We start from the raw sequence: 20,516 nt of genomic DNA, 5'->3' as shown, positions 1-20,516 counted from the left end.
CTATATAAATATAGAAGCAAATATAACAACATAATAACAACTGATTAACAGGTTAAAATCATACAATACTGTATCAGTATTATTTCAAGTTTTCTGCTAATGTAAAATATTGTTTTCAAAATTAATTTGTAATAGATTAGGAAAGAAAAGGAAGAGTGTGGATTGTAGGTGAAACTATGATGACAATTCAAGTATTGTATAAGTTTTGTTATTAAGTTTTGAATATTTATGTATTATTTTATTAAAATATTTTTATAATAGGTGTTTCTTTCTACTTTTAGTATATAATTTACAGCTCCTTTATATGCATAATCAAGTTGCTGGAAAAGTAACATTTCATTCAGTTTCAAATTTCTTATCTTCTGTTCACTCTTCAGCACACTGCACTATGAATTTTTCCCTAAATATTCTGCTTAAAATGCTCTCACTAGTTCTTACAAGTAACTTCCTTTCACATCATCTAAATTGCTTTCCTTTTTGAGATCAAAATTTTAGATACACTTCACTCCACCAAATCATATGATTTATATTGGATAAAGTAAATATAATTTAAGGAAAAGCACATTTGTGAAGGCAAACTTTTTAATACCAAATACACATATTTACACTACAATATGTGTGTGTACACAACACATTTGTACTTAAACTATAATGTCAAAATATTTTCAGCTTTGAAAAAAAATTCATAAACTTATTGATGTAAAATAACTTCCAGATGAGCATACATTATCCTTTACACTTGCAAAGTACATGATACATTTTCAAGCAAAATATAAGCCAGTCTGTTCTCTATTACGTGATAAATGGCCCAAAGCAAGTAAAAGGTATCTTCAGAGTATAGATTATAGTGCTCCTCATGCCCAACAGATAGCATTATTGGTCAGGAAAATCAGAGAAGTTGCAGAAGAAACTTTCTTTTAACCATAAATTTGCTTTAACAATTTAATGTATATGCCATAGCATCTATTCTAAAAAATTAGAGACACCTGTATGTATGCCAATATTTAATTTAAATAACATTTGGACTATTCACTAATTTTTATTATGCATTGCATGAATTACATAGCACCTTAACACAAATAACAAATAATTGATTGTATTTTTATTAGGACTTATGCAAAGTTCTAATTTGGGTATTTAAAGCAGGAAATGAAAAATTCAACCATTTACTCTTTCTATTATGACTATGAAACTTTGCCACAAAATATTTTATCTTATGTCCTATTACAAATAAATAAGCTAAAAATACATAACAGCTTCAGAATCACAAGGGTGCCAAACAACCATTCTCTTGATTTCAGAAACCATTCTATTATTTACTTGCTATTACCTCCCATTGTATATGTCCATTCTGTGAGAATATATGACTTCATGTGGTAGACCTAATGGGACTATCAATAAGTGGGTGATTTTTCAGTGTTATGTTATGAGTGATAACAGCCTGCTAAATTGTTTAAGAAAGCTGGAACAATAGACTCCTGTCAGCATGAGTTGGATGCATTGATGAAATCTACATATCAGCTTTAGAACACTGAGTAATGAGGCAAAAGAGTAGTTTCCAACCCCTAATGGACTTAATTATAATTTGTTTTAGATTCCAGATTAAACTCCAGACCAAAACATGACATCTAAAATTTTATTCCATGAGCAGCTAGAGACAATGGGAAATGGTGTGCGTTCTTTTTCTTATTTCTTCCATAACTAACTACCTAAAACTTAGTGTTCCTTTTTTCTTTGCTGACTGTCCTTACGTGGCTATCCTCAGCACCAAGAGCCTTTTCACCATTTTGGTAGCTTGATCTTTACAGTTCAGAGCCAGCAATAATGCCTCAGTCCTCCTTGGGATAGTTAAGTGTAAAGTTTGTGATATACTGTTATTCAAGATTATCTTTCATTTAAAAATTGTTGAAGGTATGATATTCTACACAGTTTATCTATAAAAATCAAACAAGGCACATCAATGAAAGTCATTTTATATTCATTAACATCTTCCTGATGAAATAAATTGCATATATGTCATAGAAAAGGTTTTAGTTACTTAATGAGTAATTTGTTTTAAAATGTAACTTTATAGTATTTTTCTTGATAAGATGCAGTAACAGAAAACTGATTTACACTTCTATTGGAAAAAATTGTAAAATAAAAGTATATATAAAGCAACAGTATCCAAAATATTTAACATCAGACAAAGAACAATGGTTGCTGACAGACAGCAAGCAAAGAAAGCAGTATGATTGCTCCGTTCTTGGCCTCCAGTTTAATAGGCAGAGTCCAGGAATATTCCTGAGTTGAAAAGACATTGCTGAGAGTATGAAGAGGCCAAGGAGAAAAAAAAACTTAATGCAGAGAGTAATAGAAGGAGAAAACTGCACAGAGAGAATCTTTCACAGATTTGAAAATTTTTCTCCCTCTTAATATTAATTGAAAACTTACTGGAGCATATATGCCAAAAAAAAAAAAATACCCAAGGCAGGAGGTAGAAGAATGAAAAAACTCCAGAGCTTAGTAGCTTGAAAAAGTTGCTGGTCCCAGCAGCCAGTTGGAAACCCTCTTAATTAATGAGGCATCAGGTAGAATAAACACCACAGTTTGGCGTCAGCAGTAAGCCAAAGTTTTCTCGAGCAAATATTTCTCTGGTCCCACATACCACAACTTAAGAGTAAGACCAAAAAGAAAAAAAAAAGTAATTGTAATTAATCCAGAAATAGTATAGATGACATAATTAGTACATAAAGACATTAAAGCAGTTAAAATAACTTTATTCTGTGTTGCCAAAAAGCTGCAGAAAGTTTGACCATGCTAAGTCAATAAATAAATATATTTAATAGACCAAAATCATATCCTGAGAGATAAAATATCATATTAAATTACATGAAAAATAAAAATTATAAAATTTATTCCATATGAAATATTCCAGATAAAAATATTAGTAATTCTGAAAATATAGCATCATAAACTATACAGACTGTAACCTAGAAAAAAAGAAGAATGAAAAAAAATAAACAGAGGTTCAGTGAACTGTGAGACAAAGCATGCAAAGCAAGTAGCCTAAGGCATGTGCAATTGGATTCCCAGAAAATAGGGTGTGGGCAGAAAATGCCACAAGAAATAATGGATATTTTTGCATATTTTATTAAAACTGTAAACTCTCAGATCCATGAGCTCAATAAAATATGACATAAACTAAAACAAAGTACATCTTTATTGAATTGCTTAAAACTGGCATTAAAGAGGAAATTTTAAAAGCAATCAGAAAAAAAAATACACAAGACACAGAGAGAAAGAAATTAGAATGATAGATTACCTCTCATCAGAAAAAATGCATGGTGGACAGTAGGAAAATATCTTTAAATAACTGAAAGGAAAATAACAAAAATGAGCAAACAATACAAGTCAACCTAGAGTTGTATATTCAATGAAAACAATTATTCACAAAAAATAAAGGCAAAAACAAGACACAGGCAATTGATGAAATCATTAATTACCAATCATCTTACATTATGAAAAATGTGAAGAAAAGTCCCCCAGGCAGAAGGAAAGTGAGGAAAATGATAACAGATTGAAATCTGCATTTATTAAAAAAAAGAGCCTCAGATGGCATGCCTAAGGGCTGATATAAAAGACTTCTTTCTTAACATTATTATTTTTATCAAAAGTAATATAAAATGTAGATTGTCTAAACAACAAAACTAAAACTTGTGGATTGTTAGAATGAATACAAAAGCAAAATGTAATTATCCACTACCTACAAGAAACTCACTTTAAAGAAACAAAGGGGTTCAAGCGTAAGAACAGATAATGACATCTAACAATAATCATACTAATACTAATTTTTGAAAGTTGATATTAAAAGAAAGCTGGAGATGCTACGTTACTGCTTAACAAGTTTGATTTCAGAGAAAAAATATTATCAGGGAAAAAATGTATCCTTTAATAATATTAGAGGGTAAATTCATCAAGAGAGCATAACAATCTTAAGCAGTATACACATAGTAACAGAGACTCAAAATATCTGAAGCAAAATCTAATGGAATGTCAAGAAGAAATGCACCAATCTGAAGTTGCAGTGAGAGTTTTTAATACTCTTCTATTAATAATTTTAATTAGAAAAATTAATTCAACTATAGTAGACTACCTATTATTTTCAAGCACAAATGAAATGTTTATGAATATAGACCCAATTATGAGCAATAAAACAAGTCTCAATATATTTGAAGTGAATTAAATCATAGAAAGGAAAGAAAGAAGATGGAAGAAAGGAAGGATGGATGGATGGATGGAAGGAAGGAAGGGAGAAAAGTAGGGAAGGAGGGAGAAAGGGGAAGAGAGAGAGAATAGGCCTTACTTTGAAGACCCAACAATTATTTTTGGAAAAAAAATAGAATTTATACATTGCTGGACTAAAAGCAATATATAATCTGAGGGAAATATAAACTAATTGGCATAAACCTAGTACTACCATCAATAAGTTTGGTATGAGGGAAGAAATTTGAAATAATCATTTTGAAGACTCATGTCTCTAATGAAATATCATGTCAGGATAGGAATCATTTTCTATTCTATTAAATATTTTTTAAAATTAACCAAAATATAAAATGATTAATATTTTTTGAAGAAAAAGAAAATAATCTATATAAAGATAATTCTCTCAGGTACCATGCAGATGTACATTTCAGTTAACAATTTATCTGAAGTTCAATTACATAATAATGTTGTTTATATGAGTTAATGTCTAAATGTAATTTCTTATCTGATTCTATCATGTAGATAAAATAATGCAAATAGTTTACCCTCATTGGTAATGCAAAATGGTACATTCTTAAACTTAATAAACCCTTATGAAAACAGGCTTCATTCAAAACAAATTGTGAGTTAATAAAAATCTAGAACTTTTTCAGTCCTGTTTCTGTTCCATCATTTTCACATGTACAACACATTCACAGTAACATATACATTTTTCTTTTTTGATATGGAGCCTTGCGTTTTTGCCTAGGCAGGAGTGCAGTGGTGTGATCTCTGCTCACTGCAACCTCCGCCTCCCAGGTTTAAGTGATTCTCCTGCCTCACCCTCTTGAGTAGCTGGGGTTACAGGTGTATACCACCACACCCAGCTAATTTTTGTATTTTTAGCAGTGATGGGGTCTCGCCATGTTGGCCAGTCTGGTCTTGAACTCCTGGCCTCAGATGAACTGCCTGCCTTGGCCTCCCAAAGTGGTGGGATTACAGGTGTGAGCCACTGCACCCAACCAACATATAAAATTAATGGGGGAATTATCAAGGGAGAAGAATAGCCTTTAACTAAGTAACAGAGTAAAGTAGTCTGACTATAAAAAAAAAAATTGTAAGGTTTTCTGACATCCTCATTTAAAATGAACTTATATATAAAAAGCAAACATTTTCTTATTACTTTTTATTTAATTTTATATTGCAAGTACAAGTCATATGCTTTATAGTAAAATAATACAGAAACATGAGAAAAAGTTAAAAATAGTCTTTTCCTTCAATGTTTTTTACTATACAAATTAACATTTATTCACCTTTTGACAATTTTCTCTATGATTATGAAAAATATAAATCTACTATAGATATAAATGCTCTATGTTAATATATGAACATAAATGACTATATAGATATACATATACATGTACATACATATATAAAAAGAAGTTTATACCATTGTAACGCCTAAGGTTCTTGCCTAGCCATGCTAAAGAACTGGTGTGGCAGCTGACTGCATTGAGTGATAGAGACGAACCGAGGGAGAGAAAAAGCTGTAGGCTTTATTGAGCAAAGTGAAAGGACAAAGCTTCCGCAGCGTGGAAGTGTGTCCTGAATTGGTTCCTTCCGGTGGGTTCTTGGTCTCACTGACTTCAAGAATGAAGGCGCGGACCCCCACAGTGAGTGTTACAGTTCTTAAAGATGGTGTGTCTGGAGTTTGTTCCTTCAGATGTTCAGATGTGTCTGGAGTTTCTTCCTTCTGGTGGGTTCATGGTCTTGCTGACTTCAGGAGTGAAGCCACAGACCTTCTCGGTGAGTGTTACACCTCTCAAAGGTGGCGCGTCTGGAGTTGTTTGTTCCTCCTGGTGGGTTCATGGTCTCGCTGACTTCAGGAATGAAGCCGCAGACCCTCGTAGTGAGTGTTACAGCTCATAAAGGTAGTGCAGAACCAGAGTGAGCAGCAGCAAGATTTATCGTGAAGAGCGAAAGAACAAAGCTTCCACAGCATGGAAGGGGATCCAGCTGCTGCTGGATCTTGAGTGGCCAGCTTTTATTCGCTTATTTGGCCCTGCCCACGTCCTGCTGATTGGTCCATTTTACAGAGCGCTGATTGTTCCATTTTACAGAGTGCTGATTGTTCTGTTTTTACAGAGTGCTGATTGGTGCATTTACAAACCTTTAGCTAGACACAGAGCACTGATTGGTGTGTTTACAAACCTTTAGCTAGACACGGAGGGCTGATTGGTGCATTTTTACAGAGTGCTGATTGGTGCATTTACAAACCTTTAGCTGGACACAGAGTGCTGATTGGTGTGTTTTTACAGAGTGCTGATGGGTACGTTTACAAACCTTTAGCTAGACAGAAAAGTTCTCCAAGTTGCCACTCGACCCAGGAAGTCCAGCTGGCTTCACCTCTCAATATGGTAATATGAAAACCCTGAAGACGCCACCAAAAGATATATTTCCATTTGTTTGTGTCATCTTTGATGTCTTTCAGCAGTGTTTTGTAGTTCTCCTTGTAGAGACTTTTTACCTCCTTCATTAAGTGCATTCCTAGATGTTTTATTATTTTGTAGCTATTTGAAAAGGAATGAGTTCTTGATTTGATTCTAAACTTGGTTGTCATTGGTGTATAGCAGCAATACTAATTTGTGTAACATTGATTTTGTGACCTGAGATTTAACTGATTAATTTATCAGATCCAGGAGTATTTGGGAGAAGTCCATGGGTTTTCTAGGTATAAGATCATATCATCAGCATACAGAGATCATTTGACTTCCTTTTTTTCAAGTTAGATGTTCTTTATTTTGTTTTTCTCTTGCCTGAATGCTCTTATTAGGACTTTCAATAGTTATGTTGAATAGAAGTGGTGAAATAAGATATCCTTATCTTGTTCCACTTCTTAGAAGGAATGCTTTCAGCTTTTCCTTGCTTAGTATGAGGTTGGCTGTGAAATATCATATATTGCTTTTATATTTTGAGGTACTTATAGATTAGAAGAATCAATAATGTGAAAATGGCCAAACTTCCCAAAGCAATGTAGAGCTTGGATGCAATTTATATCAGAATACCAACATCATTTTTCACAATATAAGAAAAGACAATCTTAAAATTCATATGAAAGGAAAAAAAGAGCCCAAATAGCCAAAGCAATCCTAAGCAAACATAACAAATCTGGAGACACCATATTACCTGACTTCAAATTATACTACAAGGCTATAAAGTAATCAAAACAACATGATACTGGCATAAAAGTAGATATGTAGACCAATGGAATAGAATAGAGAACACAGAAATAAGTCAAAATACTTACAACCAACTGATCTTTGGCAAAACATACAAAAATATAAATTGGAGAAAGGACACTCTTCAATTAGTGGTGCTAGGAATGTTGTATAGTGACATGTGGAAGAATGAAACTGGATTCCTATCTCTTACTGTATACAAAAATTAACTCAGGATGGATTAAAGACTTAAAGCTAAGACCTGAAGCTACAACTATCCTAGAAGACAACCTAGGAAACACTTTTCTAGACATTGTGACTAAGATCCCAAAAGCAAACACAACAAAAACAAGCATAAATAAATGGGACTTAATTATTTTGCTGCACAGCAAAATAAACCACCAACAGAGTAAATAGACGACCTATAGAATGGGAAAAATATTCATAAATTATGCATCTGACAAAGGTCTGATATCCAGAATCTATAAGGAACTTAAAAAACCTTAAGGAGCAGAAAGCAACACCATTACAAAGTAGGCAAAGACATGAACAGACACTTCTCAAAAGAAGACATACAAGCAGACAAAAAACTTATGAAAAAGTGCTCAACATCACTAATCATCGGAAATGCAAATCAAAACCACAATGAGATATTACCTCACACCATTTAGAATGGCTAATATGAAAAAGTCAAAAAACAAACAAACACACACATGTTGGCAAGGTTGCAGAGAAAGGAAATGTTCATATACTGTTGGTGGGATTGTAATTTAGTTCAGCTCCTGTGGAAAATTATTTGGAGATTTGCCGAAGAACTAAAAATAGTATTATCATTTTATCCAGCAATCCCATTACTGGATATATACCCAAAGGAAAACAAATCATTCTACCAAAAAGGCATCTGTGCTCACATGTTTATTTCAACACTCTTCACCACAGCAAAAACATGAAATCTACTTAGGTGCCTACCGTTGGTGGACTGGATGAAGGAAATGTGGTACAAAAACACCATGGAGTACTATGGAGCTATAAAGAGAATGAAATCATGTCCTTTGCAGCAATGTAGATGCAGCTAGAGGCCGTTATTCTAAGTAAATTAACATAGAGACAGAAAACCAAATGCTGCATGTTCTGACTTATAGTTGAGGGCTAAACATTAGGTACACACAGACATAAAGATGGGAATAATAGACACTGGGGACCCAGAAATGGGGAAGGGAAGAAGAAGGTCAAGGGTTGAAAAACTACCTATTGGATACTATGTTCACTGTTTGGGTGATGGTTTCAGTTGAAGCCTAAGCATCACACGATATATCCATGTAACAAACCTGCACATGTACCCTTTGAATCAAATATTTAAGAAAAAAATAATAAAATAATACTTTAAAAATATGATTGCTACCTTGTATGTGAGGTAGTAATCATATTTTACTACCTTAGAGTTTACTACATTATATGTCATGATCCTTCCGTTTATTTCAGGATTTTCTCACTCTTTTCTTCAATTTTATTATACCATTTAGGAATCAGCCCTTTTCTTCATTTCTGCTGATCTTGCTCCTTTCTACTATTTAGTAAGCTCATATTAGCTCCATCTTCTGTGTAGCTGCTGCTTTTGTGACTATCTCAGAAATATTGTTTATAGATATCTTTGTTATTTCCAGATAAATCCATTACTTCAATTTGTTTCATGCCTAACATATGCCTTCTCAATAGAACAACCTTTCTCTGTAAATAGTTGACAGTGTTTTCTAAAATATTGAATTTTTTTTGCTTACGTCTTATATTTAATATTTTCACTTCACTGAATCTGATCATCCTAGATCTCCTTGGTGTGAAGCATGTGGCTTAAGGTTATCTCTTTCACTTTTTTTTTTTTTTTTAACTAAATAAATCAGTCAAGAGTATTCTGAGTGGGAAGGCTAAACAATTAGCATATTGATGTGATGAAACACAAGCTCTGTTACCACAATTGTCTAGTAGAGTGGTTCATTCCTCAAGTAAGTTTATGCTTTTACTATTAAACTTCACTAAATAAATAGATGTTGGGTGCCCTCCCAATTAATATCACAATTATTTTTCTTGTATGAGTGTTTTTATGTCCTAAGAACATAAAAACTAATATTTAATAAGTTGCATTACATTTGGTAACAGGAATAATAACAACAATGGTTAATAGTCAGCTTATGTTCTTTTCTCACAGAGCTTGCATATACATTTTGGTTTTCTTCTAATCTGGGATAAACCATCATCTTCAACAAGCTTAAAATTTTCTAGAATAGAAAGAACAATGAGACACTTTTATTTATATTAAAGTATGTTGAAGAAGAAATACAAAATAATCAAACACAAGCTTAATGAGGAAGAAAACTTTTTTCATACAATATGTTTTGAACTGGTCAAGAATAAAATACTACTGTTTGTATTTTGTTTCCATGGAAAAGATGCATTCTCTAATGTTTAGATCAAAATTTACCTAAGAGAAAAATAAAACAATTTTCCAAACATCAGAAATGCATTATTATTTCGATATATTTGGTTTAGCAAAACATAATATTGACATATTTTTATTATTAATAATTAACATCAATATATTTTTTATCATAATTAACATATTAATTTTAATATAAATTTAACTTTAACATAATATTAATTTTTGGTAGTGTGTAAAAAACGAAAGGTTAGGCAATGTCTGAGGAGCTAAGTTTGACACAAAAAAGAGGAAAATTTTTACTAAAATTTTGTGGATTTTCAAAACTGAAAAAATAAAAACCATGAATTGTGGATTGCAGTGGGAAAACAAGCCTGAGCACAATGCAATAGGATGGGATTAAAAAAAAAAGATAAATGCTAGACACCTCACCAAAGAATATATGCAGATGGTAAATCAACATATAAAAAGATAATCTACCTCATATGTCATCAGGGAAATGCAAATTAAAACAGCAATGAGATACACATTGACTTGAATGGCCAATATCTAGAACAATGACACTAAATGCTGTTGAAGATGGAAGCATCAAGAACTCTCATTCATTGCTAATGAGAATATAAAATGGTATGGCCACTTTAGAAGACAGTTTGGCTGCTTCTTCCAAAACTAAGCATACACCTACCATATGATATAGCAACAGCACTCATCATTTTTTTTTTCCCAAAGAGGTTAAAAACATATGTCCCCACAAGAATCTTCAACCTGATGTATATTGCCACTTTATTCATTGCCCAATCCTGGAAGCAACCAAGATGCCCTTCAGCAGTTCAATGGATAAGTAAACTCTGGTACTTCCAGACAATGAAATATTATTCAGCACTAAAAATAAATTATTTATTAAGCTATGAAAAGTCATAGAGAAAGCTTCTATGTATATTGCTAAGTGAAAGAAGTCAGTCTGAAAAGCCAATGTATTCAAATATATAACATTCTGGAAACGTAAAACTGTGGTGAGAGTAAAAAGATTGGTTGTTGCCAGGAGTTGATGGGAGTAAATATTACATAGTATAGGGTTTGACCAGAAGACTGACATTAGAGGAAAGGAGGTTTGGAAATGGGTCCATTACCACAGGATCCACTGGTCATCCAGAATAAGTCCGCCTGATATAGCAATGGAAACACCTATACAAAACAGGTTTGAAATGACACCTAAAGGGAAAATCCTCTGAAAAGATGGTTTCCATCTTTGAAAATACAATATCTGTAATATATGCACTTTTGTGCTGCACATGGACTATAGAAAGAATAACTGTGTCTGGAAACCAAAAGGAGAAATTCCCAATCACTTACTAGAAACTGCAAAGTTGGAAGTTCTGATCTCTAATGTAAGTACATGCTTGTCAGTGGACACAAGAGGTACACTATTTAATTTCAAGCCATATTACCATGTGGGCATATTGTACTCATGCCCAGGGACCAGTATTTATAAGAAGAGCCAAGACTTTGATGAAGATAATTGACTCTGATCAGCAGAAGCATATAGTTGTTTTTACAAAAGAGGAATGAAGGGAAAGTGTGTGGCATCCAGCAAATTTCATTCAGACACTTGATGTTCCTCCGTGTAATTTTAACTATGAATGTACGCATAGGGGAAACTTAGTTTGAAATTATCAAATCATTACCAAAGTGTCAAGCCCTTTAGAAATGAGTGTTTAGGTCATACCACTATCTAAACCATCAATACCTGCTGAGCAGAGAGTAAGGAACATTTCAAATGGATCATGGAGAAGCCAGCCATGTGTAAATGGCCCTGAGACCAATTGCAGCAAAAGGGATTTAAATTTTCTCTAAAGGGATTTTAGAGAAAGGGATCTCAATTAAAATTAAACTAAGGGATTTTAATTTTCTCTACTAAATTCTGTAGTCTAGGTTTCTCCTGGAAGAAATACCTCACAGGAACTGTGGAAGAGCTCCTGCCTGAATCTGTGTGGTAAAAAAGATTTTTGTAGAGAAGTGAAATGGAATTGGTGGGCCTTAAAAATGTCCTACTTGGATTTTTTATCAATGGATCCCACTTAAAAAGTGTTGTTGCTTAACAGCCTTCAACAACTACCCATGTAGTTGCATGTATAAAACTTTTAATATCATTTATTAAATGGCTATTTTAAAATATTAAATATAATTTACTGATATATTAAAGGACACATGTGTTTATTTGTGCCTATTATTATTTTTATTTGTGTTGATAATTGTTTATTGGTCTGAAATTTCAGGAAGGGAGACTGTCATAATAGTAAAGAGTAGAACATCTTGGCGGGGGATCTGTAAATGATAATAGCAAGGAAAAGTGGGTCACATGAAAAAAGAGAAGACTATAGACTGAGCAATGTTTTGTAGATTTAGACTTTTCCTGTAGATACTGGAACTCCTTCATCTTTTAAAATGTATATAAATAATTCACACAAAAAATTATTTCAGTTAAAATTCTCTGGTTTTATCACTCGGCATCATGGCCACCACAACATAGTGGTTAAGGGTGTGGGTTTAGTAGCTACATAAAACTGAATCTGAGCTATGAATCTGGCACTTAGTTAGCTATGTAACTTTTGAGAATTTCTGTCCTTTCCATAAGCCTCTGCTTTTTCATTTTTTAATATTTTAATAATACCTCCTTCACAATATTGTAATGGAGCTATATTAAGAGAATGCATAGTAATTTACATTTACATATTTTATGTTCACAATACATTTTCAATATTTGGAATAACAACAATAACAACAGTAATAGTAATTTCAATAATTTGAAGTTATTTCTTTTGGTCAATCATTAGTCTATTGAAGGAAGCATTAAAATACTGTTATATAGTGTGATCTAAGATTTGTGATGTCTATCTTTAATGATGTATGACAAATTTGGAGATAAGAATAATGCACATAAGCATATAAGTACATATATTATGTGATAATAACATTGTTTTAAGTAGTAAAATTTCAGTAAGCATGAATACAACAGTCTACTGACAAGGATTTACTGTAAATTGCTAACACTAGGGACAAGTTTGAAATATTGCAGATAAGTAGACTAGACTCAGATTACAGAGTGCATTGACATCTCCGTAGATTAATTTCTACTAAACTCACTGAAAAGTTCACATCATTATGTTTTGAATATGTTTGAGAAAAGCAACTTGTGAGAAGAGATAATCAACCAGAATATGTGCAATTATTGAGGAAGAAAGACAATGTCAGGTTAAGTACCTCTAATGCTCCTAAAACACTTAGTCAGAAAGAGATTAACATCCAGTCTAGATTAATGGGAGTAGTAATAAAGAATAAAATGTGTATCTAGTATATTGATTATTTAAATAAATTAGATAGAAGAAATAAATAATTAGTGTCTATTGTTGTATCATAAATGCTACTGTTTTCAAGTACTGTCAAATTATAAAATCATAGAAAGATGATGAGTAAAAGAGTTACCTTATTGCCAGTTACTGGATCCATATCTGAGAAAGAGGCTTGACCTACGATGAAAGAGAAGGGGATCTAAAGGATAGAAGAAATAGAGTAGGTTTGTCCAGCAAAATTTTGAGGATAGAAAATATAAATGATAGTTTGAAAATGCCAGAAAAATAAAAGATACTTAACAATATATACAATTTTAATAAAGGATAACATAAGAGACCAGTGTATTAAAGTTGCCTAAAACTGATTATCACTAATAATGACAGGTCTGTGATGTGTTTGGTTGCAGAGGAAGAGTAAGGTGGGGGTAGAAAGGAAGGCACATAAAATGGTAGAGTGATTTATCTTTATCAACAACTAGGAAGACAGCTGGTTACAAATAGCTAGCTCATACTGCAAGCAATTTAAACAATTCCCTAAATATAATAGCAAGAAGATGAGGTTTTATGAAACCTAAATTCAGATCAAATATGTAGACAATCTATCATAATTATTTATGTCACCATCATCTTTTATGTTGACATATGCTGAAAACCTGTTCCCTAAAATGATCACTCTGAACAAAATACTTCGGAGTCAACTAAAAATAAGTAATACATGCATTGAGTATTATGTAATATATTTCTTCAAAAATGGCTTTCAAATCATGGAGTAGTGAAGAGGGGAAGTAGCTAATAATTTGGTTTCTTGGATATAAACTTTCCTCTGAAGCAAGCTTGTGTAATTTAAACACTTAACCTTTGAGCCTGACTTACCTAATTGGTAAAATGGAAATAATGATCCTGCCTTGAAAGCATGTTGAAAATTAAATCTTCATTATTATTAATGTTATTCATTTTAATATGTTGAAGTAATGCAGCATGGCCACTTAAAAAAGAGAAACTACAAATAAAATTATAGTAAATTTTTATTCTAATTAAATTTGGCTAGCAAAATAATACAATTTAATACGTGAAATTATTCTTTCAAACTGACAAGAGGGCATGTCCCTTATAAAAGTCTATTGGTCTGAATCTTACATATGCATGAAATATATTCATAATAGATATCTTTATGTATTACATAAACAGATGTGTGGTAAATTTCTATATAAAGTCAATTACAAATCCACACAGATGTATAAGAAGATATATTAACAAAATATAAGTCACCATGAGAAATCAGACAAGTTCAATTAAAGATATTCTTTAAAATATGCCACTAGTAAGAGTTATTAGTTAGGTAGAATTACATTCACATAACACGTTTAAAAAGTATGACCTTTAACAAAGGAACTCACCTCTAAGTTTCCTCACCAAAAGAAAAGAAAGAGAGGTGGAATGGATATTTGTATTGTGGACTTATAAGAAGGGAATGGAATGAGATAACATCTGAAAGCTGCAAAAACTGACATGTAGTAGGCAGCCTATAAACTTTAGCTTTGCTTTGTCTCATTTTAACTTAAGAAAAACTAAAGGTGGAAAGATTTAAAAAGTTACAATTGTCTTAACCAAGAATGTGACCTACCTTATATTATCATTCCATAGTAAGAATCCACAAAACTTTAGGAATGAAATATTTGTTGTAGGAGGGATCTGTTTAGATCAGTAATTTTCAGTGCCCTTGGACTTTCCAAAGTCACATAAGAGAGCACGGACCTAGATTTTTTTTTTTTTTTTGATACGGAATCTCGCTCTTTCGCCAGGATGGAGTTCAGTGGCACAATCTCGGCTCACTGCAACCTCAGCCTGCTGGGTTCAAGTGATTCTGCGGCCTCAGCCTCCCGAGTAGCTGGGACTACAGGCGTCCGCCACCACGCTCAGCCAAGTTTTGTGTTTTTGTAGAGACGGGGTTTCACCATGTTGGCCAGGATGGTCTCGATCTCTTGACCTCGTGATCTGCCTGCCTCGGCCTCTTAAAGTGCTGGGATTACAGGCGTGAGCCACCGTGCTGGCTGGGGCCCTAGAGTTTTTAACCCATACCTCTCTAGTGCCCTTTTTTTCTTTCCATCTCCTCCTCATTCTACTTATCTACCACCACTAATTATTGTGATTGTGAAGCACTCTGAGCTTTTGGAATACTGCATTGCTCAGTTTTACTGCGTTGGATTAAACAGAGAGGCCTCACTCCAAAAATTAAGACTCTTCACTTTCTAGTTGATAAAATTCACCAACATCTCTTCAAGAAAAGTATTTTTTTGGTTCACATAGCTTATTCTGTACAAGAATTTACAGTGTTGAGTAGGTTTTTTCTCTTTACAATGCTTGAGTTTCTACTGCGGCATTAGTTTGGGACTGCTTGTTAGTTGGCAGGTTGGAGTAATTCAGAAACTAAACATAAAAATTTCTTCTTTATAGAAAGATAAAATCTAGAAAAAAAGTCATTTCTTTCTCACTAAAGACTATGAAATCTAAAGCAATCATGTTTTATCACACTAGTGCCTTAAATCTATCTGAATTTGACAGATAAATATTTTGAAATTTATTGTATATTTAAATAATGCTTTTTCCACTCACTAATTTTAATCTATGTTAACTTGAAAAGATATAAATTGGAAGATCAACTTCAATTTATACATAACTAAGTGAATTTGACAACTTTGATTATGACATTTAACCTGCAAGTGGATAGCAGAATTGAGGACTAAAATGATAAATAGTTAACTATAGGCAAATTACAAATGTGTTCACAATGATTGTGTTAGAGTGGTATTCCTTATTTCTTTTCTTAAGCTGAAAAACATTTTTAATTACTTCTGACTTCTACTATGTTCCATTGTACATATATATCAATAGTGCTTTAAGTTTAGTTTCAAATATGGCATAAACAAATAATACGGCAAAATTTAATTAGTTTACACACTAGTTATTTAAACATAAATCCAAAAGAAATAAAACTTCATTACAAAGGGCAGATAGCAAAATGTAACACTATTAAAATTTCTACCAACTATCCTAATGTCTAGCATGTAATAAGTATCTGTTGAGCTATTAAACAAAGTTTTTGAAAATGCATGGCTATGCCCAAAAGGACAATTATTTGCTGAAAAATTATACAAATATAACTTAATGAACAAAATGTTTCTGTTTTGAAAATTAATATGTAATATTTCCTACTGTCATTGATAGGCATGCTTGTAATTCTTTGTCTTAAATTTAAAATAGTTATTAGAACTTATTAAAAGCTTGGTGTTACTTTATACTTACAAGCCTCTATAAATGTAGTTTCAGTTTAGATATTGTATTTTTATTTAATTAAATTAATCCATAAGAATTTCCTTTTATAATATATGATGTCTAATACCTGAATTTCAATTTAAAACTTCTTTTTCTATCATATGAGCATGCCCATATGTTATTTGACATTTGGATATGGCAAATTTATACTTCAAGTTAATGTTTTAACATATGTATTTTTTTTTTCTAAATAGGGCCTTTTGTAGTTCAGAACACTAAAACTCACATATTACATGTATTGGTGTGCGTGTTTAGAGAAACCGTATTTAAATATAAAAGTATTTTGTTCTTCACTAATATAACAATTTCAAAACTAAAAAACTTTGTATTATGGATACATTCTATTTGATTTTCTACAGATTAATGATGAATATTTTAAAATTTTGGGATTTTTGCATTTATTATGCTTCAAGTTATTAGTGAAAACCTTCAAGAAATAAAACATAATTATCCATTAATTTTTTATCCAAAACATTAAAAGACTTTTAACTTCATTATTAGTTAACTCTTTAGGAAGGTCTAAATAAGGTTTTAAATCCATATTTATTTGTAGAAAGGTAATATAGTAATCATGTCAAATATTTCAACTTGACAAGTATAAATTAAATTGCATTTAATTTTTAATATCTTTGCAATATTAATCAAACTGATAAAAAAATGTCTCAGGTAAATATGATTATCTTGTTTTCAAGTTTATCTGAAAAGAAAGAAATATACAATAATTCAGAAGGAAAATGATGTAACTGGACCAAACGGAAAAGGAAACTTGTCGTAGCAAAATTTAAATATTGAGGGAAATGATGGAAACTTAGAAGAAGTAGATTACTTTAAAAAAATGTGTGTTCAAATTATATATGTACACAGTGGCAGTGATGCTATACGCTTATTTAAATTAGTTGTAGTTTGCCTAGATCCTAGTTAGACTCTACAGTTTTACAGTACATACTTCGCTATAAATTTAAATCTCAGCTTAGTTGTCATCAAGTTAACTTAACTGAAAATTTCCAAAAGTAACTTATTGAATTTTACCTAATTATCATGCATTCTCATAATTTATATAATGTTACTTTTATTTGACAGTAAAATAAAACCACCATCAGTATCTTAATTTCCCTTTCAAAACAGATAGAGGCTTTGAACACTCTCAATTTTATGTCTTGGTCTGGTAGTTATCTACCACAATGACTTGCATAGAATCCCATTAAAACTGACACAATCCTTTGATATTTCAATTTTTAAAATTTAAATAATAAATTTACCAAATGCATATGGTACAGCAAATCAATACCAAAACTTAAAAAAAAATACTAGAGGTCTCTATTTTCCTCCTCTCACTCATTCAACTCAAATATAAACATGTTTTTAATCTCTTATTGAAATACACAAACAGAAATTACTTAAACATATTGCTATGCACTTTACTTTTTCACTTCATAATATTACACATTGTGTTATATACATTTTAAAATTTATTTGGCTTTATAAGCTCTTTTTTTAAAACATGCCTGGGTGAGGAATGATTTGTATCCCAAACTTCAGCTTCATGCAGTATACTTTCAAATAACAAACTCATTCATGTATCCCCTAAATCTAAAATAAAAATTGAAAATTAACAAAAAGTAAAATAAAATAAAAAAGAAATAAGCTTGATATCAAAGCTTGACGCTCTTTAAATTAAGTTGTTCAAAATCATGATCAATCATAGTATGAACAATATTATATTAAAGACTTTTTTTTTTTTTTGAGACACGGTCTCACTCTGTCACCCAGGCTGGAATGCAGTTGCAAGATCTCAGCACACTGCAACCTCTGCCTCGCGGGTTCAAATGACTGTCGTGCCTCAGCCTCCCTAGTAGCTGGGATTACAGGCACCCCTCACTACACCTGACTAATTTTTGTGTTTTTACTAGAGACAGGGCTTTGCCATGTTGGCCAGGCTGGTCTGGAACTCCTGACCTCAAGTGATCAGCCCACCTCAGCCTCCCAAATTGCTGGGATTACAGGCATGATCCACCGCACCTGGTCTGAAATCATTTTTAGAAACAATTTTCCACCAGTTTAAAGCAAATAAACTTATCATAAAGTAAAATGATGAGGAAAAAGATCATTTCGGTGAAATACTTAAATATATTCTCTTTATAATTTAAAGTACCTTTGTATGGTTCAGTGTTCTGAATACACATTTCTATGGATAAAAAATGCTTGTATGAATTTTTTGTTGAATGGTTAAATAAATTAAATTTTTGTTAAATTACTGTGGCTTTAGGGAATATTTACTATATTAAAAGTATATTTTAAATTTTCAAATGGGGATTTGGTAAGCAGCATTTTCCCTGCTCTGTTTATTATCATACCTTAATCATATCTCTTACTAGCTGCTACCTATTAACAGCTCTTGAAAGCGATTTCTAAACAGTTTACAAAATTCTCATCTAATTTTATTCAGAGTTTCTGCCATATTTATACCAAATATAAATTGGTTTTGCTTTTTAGAATGACCATTCTGCCCAATTCAGTACTTTTTATCATGATTATGTTTTACATTGAATGTAAATGAATTTCTATTGAAGAAACTCATAGAATAATGTCTGAATATATGTAAATCTAACATGCAACAACATAATTCAATTTTCATTTTATTTTATTTTTAGTTTTATTTTTGAGATGGAGTTTCGCTCTTGTCCCCCAGGCTGGAGTGCAGTGGTGCGCTCTCGCTCACTACAACCTCCGCCTCCTGGGTTCAAGCGATTCTCATGCCTCAGCCTCCTGAATAGCTGGGACTACAGCTGTGAGCCACTATGCCTGGCTAATTTTATAGAAACAAGAGTTTCACATGTCGGGCAGGCTGGTCTCAAACTCCTGATCTCAGGTGATCTACCCACCTTGACCTTCCAGAGCTGGGATTACAGGCATGAGCCATCATGCCCAGCCAATTTTCATTTTAACAAAGTCATTTTTGGGAAAAAATGGCCGTTAGAATCAGCAAAGATTTTTCTAAATACACTATCCCTTGCTCTTTTTTGTGTGTGATTGAAAAATTTTGCGAGGGCATCTATTAGCATGTATATGTGTTAGAATTCCATGCTAAAACAAGAGAAACCAATTTGCTTGCTTATTGCTTGCAGAACTAATGAAGGAATAGACCTCAGGAAACATTGGAATGAAAAAGCTTAAACACTGACATTACTCTCTTCATTCATTCTTTTTTTTTTTTTTAACACATTAATTCATTTGTATTGTGACTCTTCTCTGCTCCAGGGACAATGGTGAGACATTTGACATACAATGGTCTGATGGTCAGTAAATTGTCCGGCTTTTTATGTTTTCTTAAGTTTTGGTTTTGCCTTAATTTATTCTTTCTTAATCTTCTGTCATTTTTTTCTACTCCCTTTTCCCTCTCCCCTTTGGTTTTTCTTCTTCTTTTCTTCCTCTCCAATCTTTATTGTCCTTTTCTTCTCTTAAGCAGAAAATATGATTACTGATAGGGCCTGAAGAAGATACAGATTTGGCTATCTGAGAGAAAATTTTTGTGCTTCCCCCAAAAAGTAACAAAATGTCCAAGAAAGAGAATATATGGTTCTATTTGGCTGAGGCTTATCTCTAGGCAATAAGCTGTGGCTGGTGGGTGGTAATTGGAGTTGAGAACTACTAAAGTTTGAATTGTGTTAGATGACTGCTATTAAAGAAAATATTTAGAATGTCATAGTCCTAGGTACAATAATGTCTTAAAAATACTCATAATTTTTGTATAAGGTGTAAGGAATGGGTCCAGTTTCAGTTTTCTGCATATGGCTAGCCAGTTTTCCTGACACCATTTATTAAATAGGGAATTCTTTCCCCATTGCTTGTTTTTGTCAGGTTTGTCAAATGTCAGATGGTTGTAGATGTGTGGCATTTTTTCTGAGGCCTCTGTTCTGTTCCATTGGTCTATATATCTGTTTTGGCACCAGTGCCATGCTG

General features: G+C 32.4%; 1 pseudogene; it reads right to left on the bottom strand.

Annotated features, from left to right (window-relative positions):
• LOC467441 (tubulin beta chain-like) overlaps window positions 1-20,516 on the bottom strand; it is an 86,613-nt pseudogene that overhangs the window by 23,320 nt on the left and 42,777 nt on the right.

Source organism: Pan troglodytes, chromosome 15 (genome assembly GCF_028858775.2).
Source record: "Pan troglodytes isolate AG18354 chromosome 15, NHGRI_mPanTro3-v2.0_pri, whole genome shotgun sequence".
In the NCBI taxonomy this organism is placed as follows: domain Eukaryota; kingdom Metazoa; phylum Chordata; class Mammalia; order Primates; family Hominidae; genus Pan; species Pan troglodytes.
This window is presented reverse-complemented; position numbering and strand designations above follow the sequence as displayed.